Below are 14,635 nucleotides of genomic sequence, written 5' to 3'. Positions count from 1 at the left end.
GTAATAGCTATTTTAAAAAGTCTGCTAAGAACTTATTCTTTTATTTACATGTTACTTCTAAGAGCAGCCTCAATAATCTTGGAATGTGGAAAAATATGATTAGCATATATTTGTAACAAAGTGCATATGCATCAATTAAACATATATTACATGAAAAAGAATGTACTTCAATACAGATAGAAGACAAGTTGCCCAAAATATGCATAAGTTGCTTTTGACTTCAGAAAGTTAGACATTTTGTAACTGTGAAACAAGCAACAGTATAGGCTGGTGATAAAAACCTAAATTTGAAATATATAAAATCCTATACAAGCTACAAAAGTACTGCAAACGAGGACAAGCAAATCAGATGGGGACTTGCTCCACTGAATGAAGATCATAAGCCTGGCTTTCCCCTAACTATGCAAAAACAAATCAACGGGGCCTGAGATATGATGTTGGTGTTTATTTTTAGGCAATTATAGCTTAGTTTTTATCAATGAAAGTTTTATTTAAATGGTGTTTTAAAATTCCTTTTCTTGAGTTCTCCACATGCTGAGCCCATCTGAAGCCCTGCACTCTGGAGATTAGCGCCCAGTGAATGCAAGAAATCTTTAGAGCCTATCAACCCCATACCATGTACAATTTTCAAGACTAGTAGTTGCTTCAGTGAATATTTTAGCTGAATAGTCTGAACTTAAATGTTTGTGATGGGAGAGGATGGGTTTTAACCACAAACTAGAAATGCTTCAAGTTTATTTTTCTGCAAGACTCTCCAGGCTTTAGGGATACTAAAAGAATACGCTTTCTTTTCAGAATTCATTTGGGGGTTCTATTTTCTTATTGAAATTTCTATACCAGTAAAACAACATTCACTCAATAGAACAAGGGTTGGAACCACCATGTTCTGCGATGGACACTTGACAAAATTACTGTACTTAGTGATAGACATTGGGGATGTGGAGGTTATGTCATGCAGTCATTCAATTTTTTGAGAAATTACCACGAACTTCAACATTTTTACCACAGACACTTAGTCTGTATAATTTGGACATGTTGCTGACCCCTGCAATAGAACATATTGCCAGACTTTTGGTGCCCAGGCTGGATGCACAGCTAATGAGGATGGTGAGCTGAAGGCACTGGGTCCCTCTTGTCCACCTACTCTTGTGCACCTGAAGAATTCAGAGGCTTGCACTCCCAGAACATGAGGCATGGTAGAGTGAGAATGTTACCATCAGTGTAATGTAATGCTGTCAGCAAGCAGAATTGAACTAGGGACCTCTGGAGCTTAGTGTATGAGCCTCTACTGCCTCTAAATGCCAACTGGCTGTTAGCTAAGCTGTAGAGCAGACTCATTTAACTCTTTCTAAGTGGTCTCAGTGCCACTAGATGGGACAGAACACCAAACCCAGAAGGTGTGTGGGTTACACTAGGCACCTCAGAGAGGGTGAGCAAGGGGAACCTCTGTACACAATAGCACTTGAGCTCATCTGTGGAAGTGTGTGATTACAGATACATGCAAGGGAGATGCCTGACAACCTAGAGACTTGTGTCTGAAGGACTTGGACAGTCCTGGTTCTGTTTTCCGCAGGAAGAGGCATAGACTAGAGTTTGGTAAGTTGATGACATTATAGCTGTTTAAGGAGGAAGGATTGTATAATTTTTTCTATTACCATAGTTCCAGTCCTAGATCCATTGCCTCAGACCTTGCACAAGTGACCTCAAACTTGGTGATCGTACCAATTTTTTTATCTTCTGCTTAAGAAAGGAATCAGAAACCATTAATAAGACTGGCATATAAGGTAACTTTTTTCAAAAGCAACAAAGTGACTTAGGAGCCTATGGTCTTGTCCAAAGTGGCCTAAGCTAAACTGAGAAAAGGCACTGCCAATACAGAAGAAGAGTGTCCACATAGGGAGTTAGTGGGAATAGCTATTTCACTTTACATTCACACCTTAGCTTATTCCACACTAACTTCCCAATGTAGACAAGCCCTTTGTCCCAGTTTCAAAAGTGACTTTGGCACTTTTGAAAATTTTACCCTAATTGCCAGTCGTATTAATGGTTTCTGATCCTCCATCCCTTTTTTATTCAGGAGAGAAAGCATTTTGCGAGATCACTGGGTTTAAGGCCAATCTATAGATTAATGACTGGATCTATGGAAAGATCAGTTGGTCTCTGACCAATCTTTAGGCTCCTAAGTGCCTGAAGTCGCTTTTGAAAATGAGACAAGCTCCTAAATCACTTAAGTGCTTTTTGATAATTTTACCCACCTTGTCAATTGATGTGAGCTATGTATTTCCATGTTGCTCCTAACTCTTTAAGTGAAATAAGAAGGATGAGGAGAGCTAATGCAGAATCCTTGCCTACTCTGTCTTGGGAAATAAACACATCTGCTCTCTCCCTATTGGTTTGCAATTTACATGCTGTAGTGTGCATCTACCCAGCACTTTAGTTTTGCTCCTAATCCTACCTCCTATCGTGCCTTCTCAGATAATCCCACTTGATACAGTCAAAAACTTCTCTGCACTTAAGGAGTACCACATGCTAGACTAGCCTTGTGACTGGAATAAATGAATCACCCCCAGGAATCTCTGTGTTGTCAGTCATTTGTCACCCCTACAGAAAGCCAGTCTGGTCCCTCTTTACCATCTGTAGTAACAAGTACCCTAGCCTACAAGCTAGGACCTTTTACTTACAGTATATTAAGAAAAAAAATGGGTCTGTAAGTGTCATGTTCCACTTCATCTTTGTCAAGTTTATAAATGTTTGATGCATTAGTTTCCCCAATATGGGAGCCATTTGCTATCTAATATACTAGAGAATAATGCACATTTTCAGGTAGGGTATCTATGGGTACTCATAGAAAACGCTAACTGAGCTAAATGCTTTTCCCACTGGCATCTTTTAGATGATTTCTGATTTCTTCTGATTCAAATGGCTAAAAATGGTGATTTGGGTAGCTGGAAGTTTGGGCATTTTTGCTTCATTATATGTACTTTGTCAACTGGAACAGGATTTTTTCTGTTTGTTTTGATATACACATGGACATAGAAGACTTCAAAAATACTTTACAAATATATTTTCTTCTAACTGTAACTATCACTCATTGTATCCCCAAGAACCAAGATAGCCTGTTTCTCTTAGAATTCTAAATTTATATGCCAATGATCTGGGGGCTTTATTTCCCCCTCATATAAATTTTCATTAGGCCTGAGGAGGGCTCTATCTTTCCTGACGGACTCACGTTTAATTGGCCTCTAAGGGTAATATGCTGCTTGAAGGTTCTTTCAGAATCTGTTTCTCTGCTGCTTTGCCAAGTTTTTTTTTATTTCATCTAATAATTTGTGTCTATCAGCTTTCCCTTCCCTTTCACTGCCAAAGACAAAGCTGATAAGTTTGTCTTTCATTGTATCTTTATAAGCATCTCACCAACAGTGTTGTCTTTAGAATCTCCATTTTCCAGGTAGCGTAACCTCTTCTTTCACAGGCTAATACGATAATATCTTAACATCTCATGTAGTCACAAGATTTTCTGAACTTCATCATAAGCCCAGACTGATAGAGTCATCATAACAGGTTCATGGGATGACCAAACTATTTAATCTAGATAAGAGATGAACGTTCTCTCCAGAAATTCCTTACCTCTTATAATATTCCCATTCAGTATGAATAACCACCTAAGCATCTCTGAGGGTTATCTTATGTAGGGTTCAGTAGAGGATTTGAACCACTTTCTCCATAATTTTTTTACTCTTGGTAAAAGCTTTTCTCTTTCATGGTCTCCCTACTGCCAATGGAGCAAGCTGCCCCATATTTATTATAATAACCACAAAATAAGCCTTTTTCTTCCTTCAGTCTTTCAGGGAAGACTACAAATCTAAAATTATTTCCTTTAAGACAGTCACCATCAACAAGAGTCTTGTTGACATTAAGCCAATTTGTGTTTTATTTCTGTCTTCATGATGTACTGTGTAATCACTGCACCGTTCAATTGAGAGAGGCATTCCTCCTCTGATTCTACTCAGTTCTTGATCTAGTATTTGTCATCAGAATATAAACATGTGTCTGCAATCTCTGTAGATATGCTTTTAAGGTATTAGAAATAGCCTTATTAGTAGAAGTGCTAGACTAGTAGTTTTCTCTGCAGAGGGTGGGATTACTTGACCTAGTATTTCTTTTTGTCACATTTCCAACACTAAATTTTAATGACCGCTAAAAGTCAGATGTCTTTCAGTATGGATCACAATATTTGAAGAAATTCATATTTCACATAGTTGAATAATGTGGGACATGAGCGTCCCCTGGGCCAGATTCTGATCTGCCACTGATGTTGCCACTGTAAATCAGAAGTATCAGTCACCTCAGTAGCCTAAACTATCTTAATCTTGTGATGCTCCAGCATTCAAAATCCATTTTAAAAGAAATAAATTAGCCCAGATTACAATGAATTTTTGCACTATTGTAACAGTCTGTGTTGAGGGGAGTCTATAATAAATCAGTGTATTACTGTACAACATTCCTGAACACTTTAGGAATTAAAACTTGCACTGAAAGGCTTAATACAGTACATTTTGCATCTTCTATTTTTTGTGGGGCAAAAGATAAGAATGAGAACAGCGCCAACTACAACAGGGACCCGGTCTTACGAAAGACTCACAACACACAAACCTCACCCTCAGCGAAATAACACCCCAGCCCTGTTTTCAAAACTGTAGAAATTGACAAATTGTAACTCTCCTGTAACTGTGTGAAAATCCACACAAACAAAAGGAGAACTCATTAATTAATAGACTGTGCAGAGGAAACAGTTACACTGACTGTGCACATGTTGTCAAATGCAGAATGTAAACAAACAAACAGTAATAGAAATGTTTGGTCTCTCTGGCCTTTTTTAATTATAGTTATCTCAAATGAATCTTATACTGATAGCTGGTTTAAAAAATTTCCAAGTGAAGTAGGACTTTTTAAGTTGAAGGTGTCTCTAATACACTGAAACCTATGCACTTTTATAAAGAAAGGTATGAATGCACAGACAAGCTAACTCTGATTTTGTAATATTTTACATTGCCTAAGTTCCATAGGCAATTGGAAGCTTTCATAACTAATTTCTAACCCTTTTCTTTTTTTAACTTGGTCAAAATCCTCAAGAACTATTCCCAGTCCTGCAATTTGCAGTCCACACTTTGCAGAATTGGAGGCTGTTTCAAAGTTCAGCTTTTTCAGAGTTGTGTGAAAATTAGTGTCTTTTTTAAAAGAAAATTATTAATTGCACAAAATAAAGATCATTCCTCCTTTTTATTCTTTCAGTAAAACAGTGCCCCATTACTATTGTCATGCAGTAAAGTGCAATTGTGTCATCAACTTACCAAACTAAACCCATGAAAAGCTTGTTTTTTAAAAATACATTGTATCTTGATTTTTATGAGAAAATGTAGTATGGGAACTTTTCCTAATTGTATGCCTATGTGTGTGTATATATATATATATATATGCTTTCGTGTATGGATTGGTTATATATTCCAGTTATACATGTACTAAAGATACTTACTTAGGAATTTCATCAAGGTTTTCTGTATACGTGGGGAAAAATAAGCATGGTTTTCCTGCTATCAATCCATGCAGCACAAAAATTTTTACTTTTTAAGCTTTCAACATCCTTTCATACATCCCCCAACACTCTCCTCGGCCAATAACTGTAATTGCACTGTAATTGTGTGGGAAAGAATGGTAACCAGAACCTACAAACAAGCAGGGGACCCACTCTCTCTAACAAACTAAACACTTTCCTTCATATTTTTCACAAAGAAATTCACATTTGACACAAAGAAAGCATCATAAGATTCAGCCTAAGGGAATATTTTTCAGAAAACCATGAGTGAGTGAAAATAGGGATTACAAAAATGGACCCTACTGTGTGTTTAACTGTAGCATCATTTTGTTAAGTTGGGAATTGGATGAAACCTCATTGAAGCTGGTGGGTGTAATAGGTGCCCTTCTTTCCAGATAAATGTAAGAAGCAGTTAAGGGCCGGCTGGATAGCTGAAACAGTGGGAGCTACTGCTCAAAACACAGGGCACATACAAGGCCAGTCAGAACTCAGGAGCTGAGCTGTGTGGGTGAAAGATTTCCACTGTGGGCTGAATCAGGGCCGCCCAGAGGGGGGGGCAAGTGGGGCAATTTGCCCCAGGCCTCACAGGGGCCCCCACAAGAGGGCCCCTAGAGCAGGGTCCTTCACTCACTCTGGGGGCCCCGGAAAACTCTCGCGGGGCTGGGCCCCCAGAGCTTCTTCTGCTCCAGGTCTTCGGCGGCGGGGGGTCCTTCCACCCCGGGACCCGCTGCCAAAGTCCCCAGGCCCCTTGAATCCTCTGGTTGGCCCTGGGCTGAATGCAAACACAAAGGGCAGGGTATTGCTTTGGCAGAGGTGCATTGTGTACATGTGCAGAAGCAGACAGAGGAGGCAGCAGAAAGCCAAAGACAGCCAGAGAAACTCTTGTAGTATGATTTAGAGACAAAGCTGACAGAGGGAGCTTTTTGGGTAGAGTGCATGCTGGAAAAAGAGGCTTGGAATCTTGAGCAAAGAAACTCCCTCCTGTCTGAGTCCTACTTCATGCAAGGACACAGGATTTTGTACACTCTTTGTAAATAAATAGGATTGCATTAAAGAAATCCCTGACTTTATCATCCATCTCTTCTCTTAATGCAAACAATCCACAAGACCCCAGATATTGGCTACGAGTTAAAAAGAGTAACGTGCCTAACAAATGCCAAAATGAGCACACAAACCCCTCCCCAATCTGACCTGTGAAATCCTCCTTCCCCTGAAGTCAGTGAAAGAGGGTTAGGATTTCACCTTCAGATGCCTATTGCACAGCATTGGTATCTGCACATCACCTGCATACAGGTTGCCTCAGCTCCAGTGACAATGATTAGCTGCTGTTGTTGGCCATTATCCAGAAAATCCAGGAGGAGCCTTTAGTTTTCTTCAGCCAAGATAAAGCAATTCCATTTTTCCACCTTCAAGGTTTGCTCCTGTCCTGTAAATAGTCTGTGCACTTGAGTTAGCATTGGTGGTGGGAGCACTGGCTTTTGAAAGGTATATTTGGGTAGTACTTGAAAGGTGTTTGGGCCACTGTGCCCTACGGAGCCCACCATGCTGCACTGTTGTAGCTGGTGCTTGTGGCGAATGGGAGCGGAGAACATTCATACGATGCAGTATGGTTCCACTCTCATTGCTTTTCAGGGTCAGCCAAAGCAGCAGGCACTCTGACTTCCACGCAATGCACAGTGGCTACACTAGCCTTCGGCATTTGGAGAAGGGGTGGCTGCAAGCATTTTGCTGAGAGGTGAAAGAGACACAGGGAGGATTGCTGGCTGGCAATACTTGGCTGCAGTAACTACAGCTCTGATGCTGCTGTTCAAGCTCCCTGAAAAAAGATTGAGCACCTCCCTCACTCTACCATCAGTGTCGCCTGCTCCTAGGAACTGACAGCAGTAAATTGAGCTACCTGTGTCTGAGCATACAATGGCAGTCGAGTAACGTGACACCTGTCTTTAACTGCATCCAAAGAAAGGCAGTCGCCTTAGGTTGCACTGCATTTTCTTTATTATTACTGCAAGTGACACCTATGTTTGTGCAAGTCAGGGAGAGACCTTATGAACAGTAAGGGTGTTTAGGAGTGTGATTTTTTTTTTTTTTTTACATTGACAAAACCTTGGTGTAGACCGTCATACCAGCAAAAAGTGCTTTTGTTGGCATAGCTTATTTTTTTCAGGGAATTGCTATGAGCTATACCAGCAAAAGAACTCTTTTGCCAGCATAAACTGCAACTGTGTTAGTACCGTTTGCTGGTATAGCTATATGAGTATAGCAAACCTTTTCTAGTGTAGACGAGGCCTCAGTAATTGTTGTCAGATCTTCGCAGCCCAAAGGAAAACCAGGGTGTAGGGTAAAGGTGTTGTGTCTTACCAGAGGATAATTATATCAATTATAGAGGACTATTAAGTACTAAAACCAATATTCAATTACATTTTCTGACACAAACTTTAGTGAGTGATAGTCTTGAAGCTTAGGAGAAAACCCAGGCAATACATGAAGCAGTTATCATCAGGCTTGTACAACAAGGAATGTCTGGCTAATTAGCTCAGTGCTGTCATCTTAAATCCAACAAAGAACCCCACGAAACTCAAGCTGGGACAGACACTGTTCCCTTAACTCCTGCTGTTAAGAAATATGAGGGAAAAGAGTAGAGAGTAGATAAGGATACACTGTTAGCTGGAAAGGCCATTCAATATCACAGGGTTGAGCACAGTACAAGAACATAAATAGAATATAATAGACAGCTGTGAAAGAAATAATCTCTCCAAGAAATACTCATAGTTAGCTCTATATAGCACTGTGTGTGTGTGTGTGTGTGTGTGTGTGTGTAATAGATCTCAAAGCAATTTACAAAGAAAGTATCATTTCCACTTTACAGGTGGGGAAACTGAGGCAGAGAGGCCCAGAGATTTGTCTAAGGTCTCACAAACAGGGTGGATAAAAATCAATTATTTAAAAAAATCATTTTTTATTTAAATCAGATTTTTTGATAAAATGCTTTTTGAGGAAAAAAACCCTAAAGATAAAGATACATTATAGCTCAAAGATATCTCATCATGGAATAAGAACTGGAATGTATAATCCCATAGTACGAGACAACATATTCATGTAATGTTTAAGAAAAGTTTTGTAATTGAGTTCCAATAGTTCATGGATTAGGGACCCAATCTTCTGGGGCTCCAGGGGCTTCTGTATAGATTATTTAGGTTAATCTTTCAAGATACCCAATGGGACTCAGTGCTCAGCCTAGAAGATACCATCAGAGATGCTTAGTTTTGCAGGTCTCAAACTTGAGATTTGTGTCTCCAGAGATAACATGATTCTTAACAGCAAAAATATTTTAAATAAATAAATATTATATAGAGGTGAGAAATAACAGACCTCAGCCCTATTGTCCCTCTGCAAATTTGTGTACACAGAGTCAATCCCTTACCTCTCTCTAAAGTGCAAAGTTTCAAAAAGTTCAATGAATAGAAGATGGTTGGGGATGGAATATATCTGGACAAGTAGAAGTCTGGAGATAAATGTGAGAAGGAAGGGACAGGCAGTAGAAACAAAAGTGAAACTGTTTGAGCAGCATATTCCAGAAGTCTTGGGTTCCTTCTGAGTGTAGCCTTCATTGATTTGAGATCCACCATACCATTCTCACTAGAAGGGAAAACCTATAATGGCAGCAGGCCGTAAGAGAGACCCAGTTTGAGAATATTCCTCTACCTGTGGGTAAGGCAGGCATGCGTGCAAAATGCAAACAGTGCAACAAAGAAATGCAAGGCCTGGCTGCACGAATGAAACAACGTCATGAGGAGTGTTCCTTCTCAGGAGGAAGCTGCATTGAAGATGATGAAAGGGACATGTCTGAACATACAGGGTCTTCAGGTTGGCAAACTTTTTTATTTCATATTTCTTTCTTAAGGACTGCCTGTCTTCCTGCTGGACTATTCTTGAATTCTCATGTTTGAGCAAAAAATATAGTTGTTACCCTATGTTACTATCACTTTAGATGCAGGTGTGATAAATAAATAGCTGAAATAGGCAGATCTTCCTTTCACAATTTCACCTTTAAAGTAGTTCTGAGTATCAGTGAATCCAATGAGTAACACTAAATGAGCAGTATGGCAATAATTAAATAACTGCATTGACTTATTTTGTTTAGGAGAATCCATCCTCAGCATACAGGATTCTGAAGAATATCGACCTTCAAGATCACATTCATTTTCTATAGTTTCAGAGTTATCTGCCAATGATATTGTTTCAGTCACATTATGTATATCATATAGCCACAGTATATCACCTGTAGCAAAAAGAAAAAAATCTGTCATCCAGAAACAACCATAGGTAAGTTTGTGATAAGAACCAGCAGATTACAAAAAAAGAGGTAATTGATGAAAAAATTGCCCGGTTTGTTTATGCAACAAAAACTCTCCTTTCCATATGATAGAGAACTCACATTTCATTAACATGGTTCAGACATTAAGACCAGGATACAGTCCACCCAACAGAGCAGATGTCGCAGGCAAATTGCTGGATAAAGTGGTTGAAAGAGAAATTGAGCAGTGTACAAAAGGTCTAGAGGGCAAAATTGTTAACCTGAGTCTTGATGGGTGGAGCAATGTCCACAATGATCCTGTTGTATGTGCTTGTGTGACAACAGAAGAAGGGAATGTCTTCCTTACAGAAACAATTGATACATCAGGAAATGCACACACAGCAGAATACTTACAAGAAGTAGCAGTAAAAGCTATAACAAACTGAAAAAAAAATTTCAAATGTCTAGTATGCAGCTTGGTTACAGACAATGCTGCAAATGTATCCAAGATGAGAAGAAATTATTTAGGAGTGAAGAGAGTCCCACACTAATACCATACGGTTACAGTGCTCATTTGATGCACTTCCTAGCCAAAGACTTCAGTGTTCCAGAAATAAAGGCTAATGTTGTTGAAATTGCAAAATACTTCTGTAACAACCACTTTGCAGCAGCTGCTCTAAAAAAAGTGGGAGGAACCAAGCTAACTCTCCCACAAGACGTGCGATAGAACTCAGTAATGGACTGTTTTGAGCACTATATCAAGAACTGGACTAATCTGATGACTGTTTGTGAATAAAATCATGAAAAAATAGATGGCACTGTCACAGCCAAAGTTTTCAACATTGGGCTTAAGAGAAATGTTGAATGCATACTGAGTACCCTGAAGCCTATTTCTGTAGGCTTGAACAAAATGCAGGGAAATAGCTTTTTTATTGCTGACTCTGTTGAAATTTGGAAGGAACTGAGTGAGATCTTAAAAAGAGAAATATGCAATAACAGAGTTAAATTACAAGCATTAAAAAAAAAACAAGCTCTATCTCCAGCTCATTTTCTTGGAAATATTCTCAATACTTGGTACCAGGGTCAAACCTTAACTGCCAAAGAGGAGGAATTGGCTATGACATGGACATCCAGCAATCATCCCTCCATAATGCCAACTATAATAAAACTTCAGAGCTAAGGGTGAACCATTCAAGAAATATAAGTTTGCTGATGATGTTTTAAAGAAAGTCACACCAGTGAACTGGTGGAAGTCACTTAAGCACTTGGATTCAGAGACTGTTGAAGTGATAATCTCACTTTTAACAGCAGTAGCTTCTTCTGCTGGTGTAGAAAGAATAGTTCCTACCTTTGGACTAATTCATTACAAATTGAGAAATCGTTTCGGACCTGAAAAAGCAGAATGGCTTGTTTTTCTTTTCCAGATTATGAATAAACAGGAAAATGACGGTGAAGATGACTGAGTTAGCAGCAGAAGCCAATATTTTAAATTGATCTGGCTGATATAGTCAATTTAATTTTTTTTTAAATATTTCATTTAACTATTTTAGTAAAAACAATTTTAACAAAAACAAACCTGATTTTAAAAAACTTGAATGTTTAACTAAATTCAAAAATTCATATACTTGTTTTGTTAAAATATTGTTTGCTGTTGAAGAAAAAAATCCAGAATACATAACATTGTTGTTTTAGTTAAATAAAACAATTTTAATGTCTGTCTGGTGATATTCTCCTCCTAACATAGCATCCTCACACCTCCTTGTCAACTGTCTAAAATGGGCCGTCTTGATTATCATTACAAAAGTTTTTTTTTCTCCTGCTGATAATAGCTCATCTTAATTAATTAGTCTCTTACAGTTGGTATGGCTACTTCCACTTTTTTATGTTCTCTGTATGTATAAATATCTTCTTACTATATGTTCCATTCTATGCATCTGATGAAGTGGGCTGTAGCCCACGAAAGCTTATGCTCAAATAAATTTGTTAGTCTCTAAGGTGCCACAAGTACTCCTGTTCTTTTTTCATTTACTGGCTCACAAGGATGAGTAAATATATAATTGGGTATTTTGAAAGAATAAAATTAGCATTAATTTCCTTACTGAAAATCGGGCCATTTCAATCCCTCAGGTAAATAGTTAAGTAATCTTTTAAAAAGAAATGTAGCAGCAAGATCAAAATGACTCTGCACAAATATGTATTCATACAATTTCAGAAGGCGTATTATTTACCAAAAGGCCTTGAATCACTCCTTTGGAGCTAATCCTAGCTGTTAATTATGTATTTAGGACACGTTACCTACAGTAAAAAATTCTTATAAAAATATAGGGGAAATTGTACTATGCAACACAGTGGTTAATTATTAAACCACAATGTCTCTGGCATTTCATTGTTATTTTAAAGTATCAAAAGCAGTTGGACTGTATTATGGACTAATCACTTGCCATATTTTTTTCACTGGGTAGAAGCCAAAAACATATTAATGCATCTTATGGAAGTATCTGCTTAATATCAAAGCATAACTGATAACTATCCACACAGACAATGACATATGAAACTTCAAACTAGCTTAGCCATTTTAGAGATAAAAAGTGGACAGGAAATCCCCCAGCCGACTGGAGAACAGCCTACTAACTCCAGCACATTGGAGTGACTCAGACTGAGAATTTCAGGTCTAAAATATAGAGGGGCAAGACTGAACATCAGAATACAAAGCATCCAGCATAAGCAGACAAGTGAACTGTTCAAAAAATGGAGATACCACATTGTGGCCTGTGGGATAGAAGTGATACTGCGGTTGGAGTGTATAGTACACAGTCAGAGAATGAACCATGTCCATGAGGCTGCTGTTAATGACATTCTTATTGAATAGAACTAGTCACCTTTAGGAAAGCAACTGAGTAGGGAAATAAGGAGCAATTTAACACTTTCATGTCTCCAAAAAACAACCCAGTTTAATTAAAAACTGAAAGCATAGGTTCATTCTATACCATGTGTAACTGCTACTTCCTGTATGGGATATTAAGGCAACAACATGTAAATAGAATGAAAGATGGAGACAGTCATGGGAAACACTGTGTAAGTGAAAACCATTTTGAAGTACAATGCTTTAGAAAAACCTGAGGAGAATGATTAGGTAAAGATCAACCTTTTGGAAGACAGAGAATATCATGAAAGTTTATAAAATGCCTTGAATTTATATGGGACAGGAGGGGACAAAAGCAGAAATCAGGAGGTTGATGTGAAAGGATCTCTCTGTGGGTGACCACTTGCCTTGTGTCATGTGGTCATTTAGATGCACTCCCCACCCTATTAGCTATGCAGCAGTGTGTTGTGAGAGGGGGTGGTTGTGAGAAGAGGTCCCTTTGTAAACGTTGGCTGGGTCTTTCTACCAGTCTAAGAAGTTTTTGCTCCTGCTACATAGTGACAGGGGTTTGTCTAGTTGGTCGCTGTTTGGTCTGTATGCTGAGCTGAACCAATCTGGAGGCATCGCATGTGAAGCCTGGCATGAGGTATTATCGCTGTGCCCGCTGCCATATGCCTCAAGAGTTGGAAGTAGAATCTGGTTGATATTTGCAGACTGCTTGAACAATCTCTCTGAGTGTGGCCAGGGAGAAGAATCTGTGCTGAGGTAGGAGAGCTCTGGCTTGTAATGAGTTGAGGTCGGCACTTATGAATTCTGGGTGTTGCACCGGAATAAGGGTTGATTTCTGGGCATTGATCAGTACGCCCAGTTCTATGAACAAGTGCATTGGAGCTTTGGTGACTTGGCGAGCCTCTTGGAGAGACTGGACTCTGAAGATGCAATAGTCAAGATAAGGGTAAATCATGATCCCCTGGGAGCATAAGCGTGCAGTCACTACTGAGAGCACCTTGGAAAATACTCTTAGGGCTGATGACTGCCCAAAGGGGAGTACCCTGTCCTGGTAATGGTCTTGTCATAGAGTGAATCTGAGGAATTGCCTGAGTCGGTAGGATTGAGATATGAAAGTAGGCATCCTGAAGGTCGAGGGCCAAAAACCAGTCTTCCTGTTCCAGTGCTGGAATGATCATTGCTAGAGTGACCATCTTGAATTTTTGAGCTTTGATGTCTAGTATGGGTCTCCAACCTCCCTTCCTCTTGGGTATTAGGAAATAGCAAGAATAGAACCCTTTGCCTCGCAGATGTTGAAGTACTGGTTCTATGGCTCCTAACTGTTATGTGTTCCCAGTTGCTGCGGAACACTACCAGCCAGTGGCCAAATGGGTGGATAGCAGTGGTCAGCTGTAGCGGTTGTGGGGAGTGGTCTATCGACGCCTTGACCAACACATAAAAATTGGTACTTGAACACGGATGGCTGAAACAAGGAAGATTGAAGGCCAGAAGGTTTACACCTCAAAAATCTATTTTTCTTTCTGTGTGGCTTGTAATGCTGAGCCAGGTATGCATGGTTTGTGCTGGGGCCGTGGACTAAATTTTCTCTTTTGTCCTGGCACGTAGATTTAGAGTTGTTATGGCAACCCCCATTTTTTCATGTTCTCTGTGTGTGTATATACACCTCTACCCCGATATAATGTACCCTGATATAACACGAATTCGGATATAACGCGCTAAGGGTGGTGGGGCTGCGCACTCTGGCAGATCAAAGCAAGTTTGATATAACGCGGTTTCACCTATAATGCAGTAAGATTTTTTGGCTCCCAAGGACAGCGTTTTATTGGGGTAGAGGTGTATATATATCTTCCTACTTTATTTTCCACCACATGCATCT

Source organism: Mauremys reevesii, linkage group 11 (assembly GCF_016161935.1).
Source record: "Mauremys reevesii isolate NIE-2019 linkage group 11, ASM1616193v1, whole genome shotgun sequence".
Classification (NCBI taxonomy): Eukaryota; Metazoa; Chordata; order Testudines; family Geoemydidae; genus Mauremys; species Mauremys reevesii.
The sequence above is the reverse complement of the archived record's forward strand: the minus strand, read 5'-3'. Positions refer to the sequence as shown.